This window comes from Lichenostomus cassidix, chromosome 3, assembly GCF_008360975.1.
Source record: "Lichenostomus cassidix isolate B80296 chromosome 3, HeHo_3.0, whole genome shotgun sequence".
Classification (NCBI taxonomy): Eukaryota; Metazoa; Chordata; class Aves; order Passeriformes; family Meliphagidae; genus Lichenostomus; species Lichenostomus cassidix.
In genome coordinates, this window is record NC_139483.1 from 79,881,860 (window position 1) to 79,897,172 (window position 15,313).

Sequence of the window (15,313 nt, forward strand, 5' to 3'; positions counted from 1 at the left end):
GAGCACAAAGTAAAAAGTAATGAGCATTCCAAAGTATCCTTTGATAGAGGTATCAAGCAAGCACACTGTAATTGTTCAGCTTAGTTCTTCATGTAAGAAACTTCTAAAACACTGAGAAGTGTCTTTGATCTGAACAAGGGAACAGTGTCTTTGATATGGAAAAAAATAAGGTTGCTTAGAGAGATACATATCCTGTGCCTCTTGTATAATTATAGATATGTAACCAAAATGGAGTTCTTTGGTGAGCTACAGGCATTTTTGATGGGATTTGCACAAGGGAGTGACTGGACAAACTCTGGGAAGGTGTGGGCCAGAAGCTTACTGCACTTGTGAAGAGATGCATTGTGGTCTCCAAACTGCCATCAGTGTTTTGGAAAAAAAATATGTCTACCTCTAAACAGAGGTGATTATGCAGAAAACAAATTTAGAACTTATTTTGAAGACAGTCCAAGTTTTATGTCATAGCATTTTTTGCCCACATTCCTAGCATTGTTTTGGAATGACAGTTGAAAAGAAAACTACCTCATCTAGTGAACAGCCACACTTCACTTCAGCTGAACTGTTTGAAATGATCTGTGAAGGAACCATGTGCGTATATTTCTGGGACTGCAATAAACAAGAACATGACTGCATCAAAGTTTCATTTAGGACAAAAAGAGATCTATCTCTTTCTATAGGCAAAAGAAGTCTTGGCAAGGCTTTCTGTTCTGTCTGCTGGGTGAAATCCTGAATTTGTCAACTAGATCTGTAGAAACAGAACCCAGATGGATCACCATGACTTCTTTTTCCACTGGTCTTCCCATGTGAACTGCAGGATTACCATAGTTCTTGCTGTTACTAGAAATTTCTATCACAAGATGTGATACGCCACTATCTACACAAACAGGAGGGAAAAACTAGCACGTCAGGGACCTTCCCCTGCAAGTCAATGAGCATCAAGAGCAATGGAAAACACCAGATCTACCAGTCATGCTGGCATCCCAATCCACAAGCGCCACAAGGCTGTTAGTGACTGAGAAATAGTGTCACATACTTGAATTACTGTGTCATGGTGGCCTCCAGTAACACCCTGTAAAAGGTCCTCAGAAACTTTTCTCCAAACTCTCAGGAATGTGACAGAAGTAGTTTGTCCTCAGCCAGGCTCCAAGCAAACACAGCACATCGTAAAAAACCACAGTCCATGACTTGCTGCATCCCATTTGGTTACAGATGCAGATGCAGCCATGTGCACATCTGGCCATGAGTGCGTGACAGCTGTCACCTCTCCAGATACTGCTCTGGGACATTAAGTTCTTCATCGCAGCATGCAGTAGTCAGTGGCTTCATAGGAAAGGAAAGTAGCTGGAGTTGAAAGCAGTGGGATCCAGCAAAAACAACCTGGTTTTGCAATGCTCATCACCACTTCCAGTGTCCCACCATAAGTGTAGTAAACAGATTAAATGAAAGCAAGGGAACAGCCCAAGGTTCCCACGTACACTGAAAATTGATGGCCACCAGATTCACGGAAGCAGTGATGGCAAGTGGTATGAATTAAACTCACAAGTGTTACTCATTTTTCTGGGTGTAAAAACCCCTATTTTTTTAATTTAAGTATGGAGGGAATCAGCAATACAGTACATGCAAAATAAATTAGTGGTTCATTCCCAGACCCAGCAGGCCATAACTCTGCCTGCCCAGTTCTTGTTTCTATCTGGTTTTGGTCTCCATGACTCATAAACCCAGCAGATGATTTCTCCAAAACCGCAGACATTGGTCCTTTCATCTACTCCTTCCCAGCTGGTCTTCAGCTCATTTAGGTCTTTGCTAATGTTTTGTTGACACAATGCTCTTGGTCATCCCTGACTTGTCTTCCCAAACATTTTCTGGACCCCTGTTGGCCACGGGGCCCTGCCAGATTTCCACTTCAGCATCTTCCTGATCTAATGAGCTTTCCTACCATAGCTTACTGGCTGTGGCCCAGCTCTCTCAGACATTTCCAGACCCATAACCCAGTATGCTCTCTCAACTCTTATTCCCTGTCAATGACATGAGAGTATGTGAATTACTTTAACTCTTACCACCCATATTTGTTTTTCACCAGAAAGAACAATATGTAACGTCCTTAACTGTTTTACCTGTTGAGGGGTTTTTACCAACTTCTCTCCTTGATCTTGACAATTGCCAAGACTTTATGGCTCATGGTTTGCCAAGGCTCTCCAGTGCAATTTCTTGAATCTCTGTCACATGTCTCTGTCATCCATGTTTAGCTCACACACAACCTCCCATCTCTGAAGCCTTCTCATCTACCCCACTGTTCCTTCCTATAGAGCCAAGCTTTTCTTGCTGGTTGAAGACCAAACTGCAATTAATCAAAGAATGGTTTGGAAGGAACCTTGAAAATCACCTAGTTCTAATTTCCCTGCCATGGCCAATGACACCTTCAACTAGACCGTGTTGCTCAGGACCCCAGCCAACCCGGCCTTGAACACTTCCAGGGATGGGGCATCTACCACCTCCATGGGCAACCTGTTCCAGTGCCTCACCACCCTCACAGTAAAGAATTTTTTCCTAATGTCTAATTTAAACTCAAATTTAAAGCCATTCCCCCTAGTCTTATCACTATATGCCTCTGTAAAAAGTCCCTCTCCAGCTGTCTTGTAAGCCCCCTCTAGGTACAGGAAGGCTGCTATAAGGTCTTCCCAGGGCCCTCTCTTCTCCATGCTGAGCAATCCAAGATCTCTTAGACTGTTTTCATAGGAGAGGTTCTCCAGTCCTGTGAGCATCTTCATGGCCCTCCTCTGGGCTTGTTCCAAGAGATCCATACCCTTCTTATGCTGAGACCCCAGAGCTGGATGCAGCACTCCAGGTGGGGTCTTACCAGAGAGGAGCAGAGGGGCAGAGTCACCATCTTCATCCTGATGGCCATGCTGCTTTTGATGCAGCCCAGAGTACAGTTGGCAATTAGAGCTGCAAGTGCACATTGCTGGCTCATGTTGAGCTTCAGTGTGCCCAGGTAGCCAAGAAGGCCAATGGCATCTTGGCCTGTATCAGCAATAATGTGGCCAGCAGGACCAGGGCAGGGATTGCCCCTCTGTACTCAGCACTGGTGAGGTCAAACCTCACATCTTTGTGTCCAGTTCTGGACTCCTCCCTACGAGAAGGACATTGAGGAGCTGGAGTGAGTCCAGAGAAGGGCAATGGACATGGTGAAGGGTCTGGAGAACAAGTCTTATTAGGAATGGCTGAGGGAGCTGAGGTTGTTTAGTCTGAAGAAAAAGAAGCTCAGAGGAGACCTTCTCACTCTCTACAACTCCCTGAAAGGAGGGAGTACCGAGGAGAGGGTCAGTCTCCTCTCCCAAGTAACAAGCAATATGACAAGAGGAAATGGTCTCAAGTTCTGCCAGGGGAGATTTAAGTTGGATATTTGGAAAAATTTACTCACCAAAAAGGTGGCCAGACATTGGAACAAGTTTCCCAGGGAAGGGGTGGAATCACTGTCACTAAAAGTGTCCAAAAAATGTGTGGATGTGGCACCTGGAGGCATGGTTTAGTGCTAATATGTTTCTGTTGGGTTAATGGCTGAACTGGATGATCTTAGAGGTCTTTTCTGACTTTGCAATTCTATGATTCTTGCCAAGCAACAACCTCAAGTCTTCTTTCCCAGAGCTGCTCTCAGTCCATTCTCTGCCCAGCCTGTATCTGTGGCCTTATGTGTGTGCAGGACCTTGCACCTGGCCTCGTTGAACTTCATGAGGTTCACCCACCTTTCAGGCCTGTCTAGGTCCCTCTGGATGACACCCCTTTCCTCCAGCAAGTCAACCTCACACAGAGCTTGGTGTTGTTGGCAAACCTACCGAGGTTACACTGAATCCCAGTGTCCATGCTGCCTACAGAGAGGTTAAACAATGCTGATCCCTCAGGAACTCCATTCTTTGCTGGTCTCCACAAATTAAGCAGGTAACCAAGGCATTCCCAGTTAATTTTATTGCAGTTAGCACATGTGCCTCTGGCCTGGCCACACCACAGCCTCTCCACTGCAGAAGATGCCTCTCTGGGACTGACCACTGTGCTCTTGTTAACTCACACCACACTTCCACACTCACACTTTTGCCCAAAGGAAGTCTGAATAGCAAAACTAGCATGTTTTGTACAGGGCAGCTCACCCCAGCAAACACTTGCAGTAAGGATTATGCCTGGAACACCAGTTTTACTATTTATTTATTGGTTTTCCCAGTTTGTATCAAAAGCCAAAGTGGGATTATGGGAGAGCACAATGAAAAATAATACTTCAAAAACTTTCAGCATGAAAAGGTTGCCACATGTTTCTAGCACAGGGGTCTGAATTAGAAAACTTCAAAAATGTAAACACACCCAAAATGTTACAAAAGATCAGGCCAATCGTATCTGCCACATGACTGATTTTATTATAACTGGAAGCCATACAGTTACTGAACATGGATTTTTTTAATACTTTCAGATATTTTGTGAGCTTCAGAAGGCAATTCTTGGCATAAATACTGCTAGAAAAAGGGCTTTTCAGCAAACATATTAACCTTACAGGATACGCCAAAATGAAAAATCCATCCATCCGTGGATTTCCTGTATCTTTTGGCATGTTCATACAATTGAAGAAATTTTGGGGGGGTTTAATTATGATTATTATTTTGGAAGCTCAGTAGTGCACTCGAGACTTTAATCCTGGTAGCAGAATTGTGCAGTCAAACCACTGACCTGTGTGCTACTTGTGAAATAGGAACCTTACAAAGGGCTCAGCAAAGGTTATTTCTCTCTGCAAAGCCATGAAGGTGCCAGTAGGTTTGGGTCTAGGTGCCAGCCTACAGCTTTCCCTTGCAGACATGGAAAACAAGGAACCAGCTCTGATTTTCACCCTGGAACCCTTCCTGCTCCAGGAATGGCAGCCAGAGCAGGTGAAGTCTGATGCTCCCTTGGGGCCAAGCAATGAGCAATCTCCCCTGGATTGAGCATCTTCATCAGATCCCATCCCATCCCCAACACTGCTTCCAGAGGTGACACACTGCAAACCCCCTGGCTGGGCTGGTGGCACTGGTTTCCTCTGGTGTGTGACAGGCGATGCCCGAAGTTTCATTGCTCAGCAGGCCCTGCTCAGTTCAGTGGTAATAACATGTTTGCCGCAGGCTGTAAAAATAGAAATGTATGGATGTGGTAATTCCTCCCTGAAAGCCGGGCCAGTTTTGCTTAGGGAATGGCTAAACAGGGAAGCTAACCCCCATCACACTTCCTTGCATGTTTTTCATCATCTCTCTCTGTACCTGTGCTGCAGACTGAAGGTGGCCAAGTCTGAGAGATGGGGTTGAGAAAAAATAAATCAAGGACTTTGTTTAAACAGGTTTTTCTGTTAAAGATATTGTGTCAATTCAGAAATCTTATATCTTCAGGGAAGTATTTTTAGCTACCATTGCTACAAGCCCTGCCTTAAAGTTTCTGGAGCTAAAACCAGATCTTAGCAAAAAAACTAAACCATAATCCCTCTTTTTCAATACATTTACCTGGGTGAATTGCTGGCATGTAGCACCCTGGCAGAAAATCAACACTTTTCATTCAGGTGTTTTTGGTTTGTTTTTTTCACACAAGTAAAAGAACAAGACCGAAAAAATGTTTAGAAAAGAAAAAAAAGATGGTGAAAAAATGGGGATAAGGGGGTTGTTCAGGCACATACAGCAGAAATTAAACATCTTTCCTTTTAATCAGAGATCTGTGCATCACGTCCACTTTAGAGAACTAATTTAATACATTGCTGGCCATAGTCTTAGATGTTCTCCACATGAAACACCAGATACACCTCTTGGTCATTTTTTTCCCTCCAACAATGAAGGCAAGGAAAATAGGCAAGGAAAGAGGAAGCAAAGGGAAAAGCTGAACTTTGGTAATACATGCAGATTCCATCCCAGCAAAAAATATAGTCAGTCTAATTGCACATACTAGGCTGAGTATAAATAATATAGGCATATATCAGTATACAATGTTTACTGACAATACTGGGGTAAACTTCAGCTGGAAATGCAAGTGATGAGGTAGTTTTCAAGGTGAAAATGGCGACAGTGCTGAGGGAGAAGCTCCTCAGCTGTTTCCTGGCTGTTACCTGCACTTCCCCCCAAGAGGACTGCTGGCTGAGGGAGTAGGTGAGGACCTCATCCTGCTCATTACATCTCCCACAACATTCCAGTGGAATTGCACCCATAACAGCACAGAATCCAGGGACTGCAGTTTGGACTGGACAAGAGCATTTTGTTCTTGCTCCTACTGCCAGCACTGTGGCATGGTGCTGCATTCCTGCTCAGTGCAAGGGCCTACCTTTTAGCCACACAAACAAGAGATGCTGCAGGCACAGGCACATGTGTGTCACTGCTCATGAAAGACATTCCTGGTGTGACAGCAACACTCTGGGCAAGCTGACAGCACTCTGGTCCCAGCCGTTCAAACCCTCAAGGACACCACCACTACCTTTTTGGAGGTTTGCATTCTTTCATGGCGTGGAAGCTCTTTCCAGGTGTGGGACAGAGCTGGGGCCCCTGTATTCCTGTGGTATTTTCATTGGCCAGTTTATTTCCATGTGGGATTGCAACCCGAAAAGCCAGCTGTATCCTGGGCTGCATCCAAAGCAGTGTGACCAGCAGGTTGAAGGAGGTGACTCTGCCCCCCCACTCCACTGTTGTGAGATCCCACCTGGAACACAGCACAGGAAAAACATGGACTCACTGGAATGAGTCCAGAGAATGGCCAAAAAATATGTTGAAAGTGCTGGAGCACTTTTTCTCCTAAGAAAATAGGATGAGCCAGTTGGAGTTGCTCAGCCTGAAGACTTCGGGGAGACCTTACAGCAGCCTTCTATGACCTAAAGTGGGCAACAAGAAAGCTGGAGAGAGACTTTTTACAAGGGCATGTAATGATAGGACAAGGTGGAATGGCTTTAAACTCGAAGAGGGCAAATTTAGATTAGATAATAGGAAAAAATTCTCTACCCTGATGATGGTGAGGCAATGGAACAGGTTGCTAGAGAGGTGGTAGATGCCCCAGTTGGGGAAGTGTTCAAGGCCCAGCTGGCTGGGGCCCTGAACAACCTGACCTAGTTGAAGGTGTCCCCATCCATGGCAGGAGGGTTGGACTAATGCCCTTAAAAGTCCCTTTCAAATTATTATCTGATTCTGTGATTCATGCTTAACATGCCAGCCCCGTGAGATCCTGCATCAAACCCCAACAGTTTTCAGGTCTAGGAGGAGCCAGACCTGTTCCCATGGTCCATATGCCCACCTCACAACCATCATCACTGGGCTCTCAGTGGTTTGAAGATAACAGGACAAAAAGGTTTCCAGGATCTTCTCCTCCTGTTTATATTGCCTGAAACAATGTTTGTCTCCAGACATCCCCAGACCTCAGCAGCCAAAAGGCAGAGCTGCATTTATGCTGGGACTAAAAGGAGCAAAACAGGAGGAAACCAGAGCAGTGTTGCAGACAGGAATCCAGAAGGAAGACTTGGGGGAGGGCTGAGCTGCAGCTTGCTCAGGGATCCGCCTGCAGCCGCTGCTCTGTGAATGCCTCTCTGCCTGGTGCTGGCTCCAACAGCTCTCAGATGGGCAACAGAGGAACTGTGACTGGCACTTTGGAGTAGGATAATTATAATCTGGGCTCTGCAAGTGTGGGTTAGCTCTCACTGAAATAAACTGCTCGAGTCTGTGATGAATATCAACATTGTAGGCACAAGGGGCAAGGCAGTAAATTGTAGTAGGATGAAATACCTACATTTAATTATGTGAAATTATATAGAATTTGAGAGTTTTTCTGATGCATGCTATTTCAAGCTATGCCTAAGTGCACTTCCTTGTCTGAATAAAGCAGCTTTTGTTGCAAGATGTGGGCTTGCTTTATAGTTTACAATTTATAGTCTTCACCACATTTTGTCACTTTCTTACTTCTTAACCAAGTTGTTTCTGAACATCTCATTTCAAATAATGGAACGCAGCTCAAGTGCTGCCCTATATACAGCCTCTTAAAAAGGCATGAGCAGTGTTCTGTTGATTTTTTTTCCTCCAAGATACTCATACTTGAGTATGCTCTTCACCAAAGTGTATGTAAGGCATGCATGCACAGACAGTAGTCATTGCTCTGCCAGCCTAAAATTCATGCACTTGTACACCAGGTAGATGGGGCCAACCCCACTGATTCTCATTGCAAATAATTTTTGATCAATCAGAGCAATTAAATAGCCCCAGACAAGCCCAGCTGAGTTTGTTCTTAGCCTCCGTGGTTGAGCCCTGCTTTGGGACACTGCCTCAGGAGCTCTGCTGCACTCTCGCCATGGTGGGGCTTGCAAATTACAAAGTAAGTAGCATCCATCTCAAGGCAGAGGGACACCTAATCGTTTCCAGTGTGGGCAGAGGAAACAACCAGCTGGTGAAGCTGAAAGGGTTGCCACCCACACAGTTCAGCAGCCCTGGAAATAAAAGAGGGTTTATGTGCAAATAACAGCCTGGAATATTCCTGCCTGATGGGCTTGGCATGCAGGATTGTGCAAAGAGTGAGCTTACAGCCGCAGGCCAGTAAGGATGCACAGCATGTCAACAGAGAGACTGAAATTTTGTTCAGCCTCAGTGAGCACAACATTTAGCTGGTGGTGGTGACCCAGACCTGAACCACTTATTCACATGCAAAGGCACATGGGAACATTTCTGATCTGGTGTTCCTGCTAGTACACAGCCCTCAGCCCCCTCCCTCATCTGCAGCATTGTCCCGAGGGGCAGTCAGTTCTGCACAAGCTCTGTCACTGCATCGGCTGGCAGGGCCAGGGCCTCGTGATGAGGCAGCAAACACTGCCTCATGTTTGTTCTCCAGGTATGCAGGACACAGAACAATGTAGTCATGGCTTTATTTCTCAGTGTTGTAGTTTACATCCAGCTGGCAACTAAGAACCACGCAGCCACTCACTCACTCCTCTCCTCCACCTTCCCAGTGTGGGAAACAACAGGGAAGAAAAAAGTAAAGCTTGTAGGTTGAGGTCAGAAGAGCTTAATAACTGAAACAAAATAAAATCAAATATAATAGCAATACTAATGATAATAATTACAGCAACAATAGCAGTATGGGAAAGGAGAGAAAGAGATAAAACCCAAGAGAAACAAGTGAGGCCCAACACACTTGGCCATCAGCTTCTGACTCATGACCAGTCCATCCCCAAGCAGCAATCCTCCTGGACAACTGTCCTCAGTTTATATACTGGGCATGGCATTCTGTGGTATGAAATGTCCCTTTGGCCAGTTCCAGTCAGCTGTCCTGGCCCTGCTCCCTGCCAGCTTCTCGTTTGTCTCCTCACTGACAAAGCGCGACAAATTGGAAAGTCCTTGAATTAAGGTAAGCACTACTGAGCAAAACCCAAAACATCAGGGTGTTACCAACATTATTTTCTACTAAATTCAAAACACAGCTACTAGCTAAATAAAATTAAATCCATCCCAGCCAAAACCAGGACACTCCGATACACTATCAGGTCTCTGTGTTCGCTGGCAGTGGAGGGGAGTGTTCACAGACATAACTCACCTCATGGCAAGGGACTGCAGCAACACTTACCTAGCAGATTTTCTCAGCATAGCATCAAGAATTAATGAAAGGATTAAAGAGCTTCATAAATAATAAAAGAACAATTCTCACTTGAATTTAACTATTTTCCCTGGTTGAAAAACCAGCAAATAAATCCAAAGAACTTGCTTAGAAAATGGCCCCATATTTCATAGTTAGTTGAAGGATCTTAAGGTTTCATCTGTAGATATAATAGACATATGTTACCAGCACAGTGGAAGGAAATGACTGTAACCTAAGGATTTCTTGTCCTTAAAAATAAAATCAATCAAATTCATTGGGAAAGATACTTTAAATTTCAATCTCGGGGAGTCAGACTCATTCAAGAGCAGCCTCACTGATTGCAGTGTGTATATAGATACAGACACCACAAACATCAGTTTGCTTTTGCAGCTATGCGCCGAGATAATTGTAACCGTATTAATAACTTGAACTGCCTCCTTCCCAAAACATCAGGATGAATGCAGACAGTTGCTGTGCTGCCACAAAACAGCTTTGCAAGAGCAGAGGCAGATGAAGCTGAGGGGAAGGAGTTGGTGTGGCAACGACAGAAACCCAAATTTGTACAGGACCCCCCTTAAATTGCAGTACTGTGGCTCGGTTAGCGATGCTGACAGCAAAATGCTCAGCGAGTTCACTGCTTGTAACACAAGATGAATCACATGTTCTTCGTGGAAAGCTAATCAGATAAAGTGTCATCTCCCAAAGGCTCAAGCTGTGCATATGACAACAGCCCGATCACTGCCTGAGTGGGTGTTTCACAGACTGAGCAGTGAATTGCTGTAAGCCACCAAAACTGCCTCCGCCTGGGGAGAAGGAACAAGAATGAATGCTGAGGGGTGGGACACGATGGCTGCAGGCACCACAGGTAGCTAGAGATGTCCCGGCTGGCTTTCTCTACCAAGGGACTGAGGCTGGGACTGGCAGTGGAGTGGGAAGCTTGAGGAGGCTGGGATCACTGGTTGAGGGCAGGCAGAGCTATGACCCTGCTACAAAATGCCAGTGCCAACCTCACATCTCTTCTCCCCCTAACTCTTCATCACCCAGCAGCAGCCACCACTGCTGTGATACTCGCTCCATGACCTCCCCCGGCTCAGCCCACCCTGCCGGGGGGCAGTGAAGTCTCCCTACAGCCAGGAAAGCTGTGGGTTGGTTGTGGCATGGGGCCAAGCCAGGAAGGGGAGGACCAAGGAGAAGGCCAGCGCTCCAGACCAGCTCTGCTTGGCAAGGCTGCTCAACATCCACTTGCCTGCGCTTCAGTGACCTCTAACTCAAGTGTAACACACCAAATGAGGAACAGTTTGGTTTTATTACAATACAGTATGGCAAAAATCACTTCAAAAATTTAAAAGTGTTGTAGCTGAAGGAGTAACTAGGTTTTTTACAAACTAGCTTGTAGGCAAAAAGGAAGGGGGGAAATCTTAATGAAGACATGGATGAGGGGACTGACAGAAAATCATTTGAGAGGACTAAGTTATGATTACTCCAACCTTGTCCTTTCTGTTCCCCATGTATTAACATTTCACACTTTCCTTCCCAAGCTATATTTTGTTTTGTGAATAAACCACAGGACCAGTAGGTTACCACATGAGATGCCTTGAAACCATCAGAGCTGCATTTGAACAAGGCTGCACTTTGTTCCTCCACTACCTCACCACTCTCTTGAGAGGCATCTTTGAAAATCCCTGAGGCCAAGCCAGTAGGCATTAGAACATTATCATCACAGCAGACATGATCTGTCTGGGTTTTATGGGATAAACAATTACCCAAAAACACTCTAATATGGGACACAGACCTCTCAGGAATCTTCTGCTTTGACTTGAGGCACTACCCTGCAGCAGGCTGGATGGCAGAGAAAAGCATACAGCACTATGTTACAGCCGTGGGTCCTGCTGGAGGCACCTTCCCTGTATCTCCTGCACACACCAATTTTAAACGTATCTAGGTTTGCCCCTTCCTGCAAAGCCCTAGATCAGGAAATCAAGTGTGAGACAGCTGAGCTGCATGTGGAACACTGTGCACTGCAAATGCAGTCAGGCTTGGAGTCATACAGTGCCTGTCAGGTCCCATGTCGTCACTGAAAAACACTCTAATATCTCCCCTGTGCAGATGCCACTGAGCCCTGCCTTGATGTGCTGCTCCAGAGCAGCCAGAGCCCGTCCCCCAGCTCACAGACACGAGTTGTCACAGCTCTCACAGAGGCAGGGCTCTGCAACCTCTCCTGCCCCCAGCCAAACCAAAGCTACCTGGGACCCCAGCATAGCTCTGCACACCTGCAGTGTCCTTTGCCAGCCAGACCCTTGGCAAGAGCTGCTCGAGGCCCCCAGCACAGCTGAAACTGGCAGGGCAGCACAGGGGAAGGGGCTGTGTCACCTTTACTACCCGTAGAGCCCTTGGAAGCCAAGCAAACCATATTTGTGCACAAGCAACTCCCTCTGACCCACAGGTGCAAGGTTGGAGACAGCAGTGCAGACTGCTCTTCCCGCCTCCCCCCACCTCAGCACTTCCACTAACTCCTTCATCCTCTAGGTTTCCCCCTGGGAATGGCAGGATAAGTCTGGGTCAAGCATGAAAAATTCATAGTGGGAGCTAACCAGAAAGGCTTTGCCTGAAGGGGGAACAACTGTGCTTGTCTGTGATGCTTCATCACCCAGACTAAGGCGGGGGGGTGACCAGCAAAGGCTGCCACTGTACAAAATCTCCATACTATCAGCTCTGTTTTCAACACAAATCCAAATCACAGCCACTGTGAAAAATTAAAGCTACTCCAGCTAAAACCAGCAGAGGTGGGAAGACTGGAAGAAAAGCATCTGCCTGCAGCTGGGGTCGCTTACCTCAGAACTGCCTGAGTGCTCAAGCCTGGAACGAGCAGTGGCTCAGGCAGGGCAGAGCTCACCAACGCTGCAAGAAACCAACCACAGGCATCACAAATTCAGACAATTTCTCTTTTCAGCAAGTACTCAGCTGAAAGCAGAGTGCAAGTAAACAGGAATGATTTAATTACCATATAAAAGTAATTAATTACACACAGGAATCAACAGGGACGCCTTCTGAGACACTGGTGGCACATTACTGTCAGTCGTAGAACAGTTTGCCACAGACCTCCATGAGCAAGACCAGACACTAGTTTCTGCTCTTAGAGTAGCAGAATTATTTTGGCAGACAAAAATAGGGTTTAAAAACATCACCAAAGACGATAAAGCAATTTCAAAGCAAGTAACATAAAACCAAAGCTGGGGCTGCTTCAGTGTTGCCCTTGAAATATAAAAATAGGCAACTGATCAAATTAATTGGAATTGTCCTTCCAGAGGTTTAGTTCTTTTTGTTAGGGGGCTGGGGATGACTAACATGATTTAAAGTACAGATTAGGCCAATGCTGCTTGTAGCAGCTGGGCTGAGGGACAGACCATCTTCTTCCACCTTCTTGGACCATTTAGTGGATGGCCCCAGCACCCACGTAACACTTCATGTGCTTCCTCTCACTCTCTTTCCCTTCTGCCAAAAGCATGGAATGGGTAATTTCATCTGAAATTAAGCATCTCATGTCTGTGTTTGGGCTGTGACCCCATGACAGCCACAGCCACTGGAGAATTAGATCCTGCTGCCCCCACTTCTAGCAATGATGCCTCAGGTGACTTGGCGCATGGTGAAAGAAGTACCTGAGTAGGTGTGACTGAGGACTGATAGGAGACCTGACCCTTTGCAGACAAGCAGCCAAGGGCTAGGCAGGACACCTTATAGCACCTAATGTGGCACCAGAAAGAGTTCAGCCTGCACAATGAGTTAGACTACCTTAAAGGAACTTAGTACCAGCTCCACTGCTCTGCTCAGCCATACACACCTAGATCTTGACACCTTTAGGTGGCTTAATCCTGAGCTGAATCCCACACACAGCCTACAGAAAGCAAGGGACTCATCTCCCATTAACTCACCTCTGTTGCTCATGGCTTTGCTGAAATTGGACTGGGTCCTGCCCACATTATCTTTAGATATTCATCAGAAACCTTGTGAGTTACGGCAACCAACTCCAGCCAGGTAACAGCTCCAAGGCTGGAGTTTTGCACTAGATTATTCACCTTGAGAAATTAATAGCCCAGTGAAGCATCAGCCCATCACCTAGGAGACAATACTTTCTTTGAAATCCAACATCATGTATCCCACCTGATGTACTTACTGGAAATTTGAGCAATTTATTTGGAAAATCAAGGAATGCCAGTGCTGACATTTTATGCAAGCTCAAAGCAAAATAGTCAGACATCAGCTATCCAAAACTCCAGAAAACAAAGAGCTCCATTTAGATGCCTGAATGCCAGCATCTACTGCCATTTGAGATGCCCTAAGGCACCCAAGATACACATGGGGCTGGCAGATATCACATAGGACCTATGGAAGCAGCAGCTGGAGACATGGAGACCATGCAGGATACCCCAGGGTGTCTCAAATGGTATTTGATGCCAAAGCATAAGCAACCAAACCAAGTTCTAAAAATCTTGTTTATACTGAAGTCAGCTGTAGCTCTCCCCTATCTAACAAACATGTATCTTGCAGAGCAGCTAAGCTGAAAAAGAGCTACAAAAGAATTGCATCCTTATTTCGGGTCTGCTGAAATCTGGCAGAGCTTACAGACTGTGTCAGCTTATTTTGTTATGAACATATAATGCTCACTGAACCCCATGAGCTGCTGTGATAACAATCTCTGCCAGCTTGCTGAATGGATTCCTTTCAGTTGCTGCCTCTGAAGTTATGTGGCTGGAACAGAGCTTCTGCAGTATACCAGTGCACCAGGAACACCGAGTTTTAGCTACGGGAGCAAGAAAGCTGTCTGGAAAGATTAACGGACTCAGAATTGATTATCAGACCGTAGGAGCAGGAGGTCATTGTGTCAAGGCTCCTGGCTACTGCAGTGAGAATGTACTGCTGGCTAATCCTCTTATAAACACATGCACTTCCATGAGGAAGAATACCTCTAATGATTTAAATCCCATTTTTATATAATCAGTGCATTGTTTATTACGGTGAGGTTATGGCACTACAGTCTTAATTGAGCTAGATGACAGAAGAGGATACAAGTCTTTCATCTGCAGTTAATAAATCTGAGGTCCTATGAAGGCTGTGTATGTCTTTCATAGAATCACAGAATAATTATGTTGGAAAAGACCTCTAAGATCATCCGAGTCCAACCATTAACCTGGCACTACTAAGTCCACCACTAAACCATGTCCCTAATGTCACATCTGCTCATGTTTTAAAAAATTCCAGGGATGGTGACTCCCCTACTTCCTCGGGCAACTTGTTCCAGTACTTGGCAACCCTTTCACGAAAATCTCAGGACCCAGCATTACACTTTGTACTGTAACTATTTCCAGCAATTAGTGTTAAATGATCATGACTAGATAGATAACCAGTTTTCTGGACTGTCAGCAAGGAGTAGTGACATGATTTTTCCTTTAGGAATTACTTAAAGTGAAACAATCATTGCCCAGGTTAAATATGAGAATATCTAATTAGGAGACCTAAATGGTTAAAAACCACAAAATATGACTTGTCTTTGGATTTTATTATAAAGAAACTTAATGAGAAACAGTTATTTGTATGTACCAGCATACACCTTCCTGTTCAACTGAGAACTGTAATTTTTCCATAACACGCACTTGAAACAGCCCCATCCTTAAGCACAGGTTACGTGAGTGAATACTGCCATCTAGGCAGGCTTTTGGGAGCAGCA